Source organism: Myotis davidii, unplaced genomic scaffold, assembly GCF_000327345.1.
Source record: "Myotis davidii unplaced genomic scaffold, ASM32734v1 scaffold399, whole genome shotgun sequence".
In the NCBI taxonomy this organism is placed as follows: domain Eukaryota; kingdom Metazoa; phylum Chordata; class Mammalia; order Chiroptera; family Vespertilionidae; genus Myotis; species Myotis davidii.
In genome coordinates, this window is record NW_006292094.1 from 6,649,268 (window position 1) to 6,650,135 (window position 868).

Genomic DNA, 868 nt, shown 5'->3' on the forward strand with positions numbered 1-868 from the left:
CGTGTCCGCTCCACCTCCTGTGTCCGCGCCTCCTGTGTCCGCGCCGCCTCCCATGTCCACGCCTCCCGTGTCCGCGCCTCCCGTGTCCGCTCCACCTCCTGTGTCTGCGCCTCCCGTGTCTATACCTCCCGTGTCCGCGCCTTGGCCGGCATGGCCTTGGCCAACAAACATCCCTAAGTGGGCCCCTGGCCGGCCACTCGCGCTTGGGGCTTGCACCTTCTTGCCTCGCCGAGATGCCAGGCAGAAGTGGCCTGCAGGAGCCACTGCCCATGGACCTGCACCAGCCCCGGCCCCCTCGGAGCTGCCATGGGACTCCGACAGGAGAACAGCCCAGCTGAGCCCAAGCCGCTGGCCCCCGGTGGTGAACAAATACCGGGGTTGTGTTAAGCCACCAAGTTCCGGGAGCAGTAGGTAACGGGTCCTTCAGGCTGTGGGAGAGCATGAGGCCGGAAATAAGACGGTTCCCATCGTCCGCACCTCGTTCTCGCCCTGTCTCCTCCTCTTGAAACGGGGATGGGGTCGTCGGTGTCGTGAAGGGCCAGACGGTGTGGGCACGGTCCCCGGACGGCCCTGCTTCTGACCCGGCCGCCAGCTTGGGGAGTTGCCAAAACCAGACTGCGTTTCGGTGACTTTCGAGGATTCACGTCGCCAACAGCTGGCTTTCCCACGGCTCCCGTTTATTAGCGCCAAGGATGCAGGTCACCATCAGACGGAGGGGGAGGAGCAGCGAGAAGGATGTGTGGCCCTGCACTGGTGTGACAGACGCATGATGTCACCGTGGCCGGCGTGAGCAGCGCCGCGGTTCTCCGGTAGCCCGGACCCACCGGCCAGGTGTCGGCGGTGAGCAGGCCTGGCTGGCTGCGGGGCC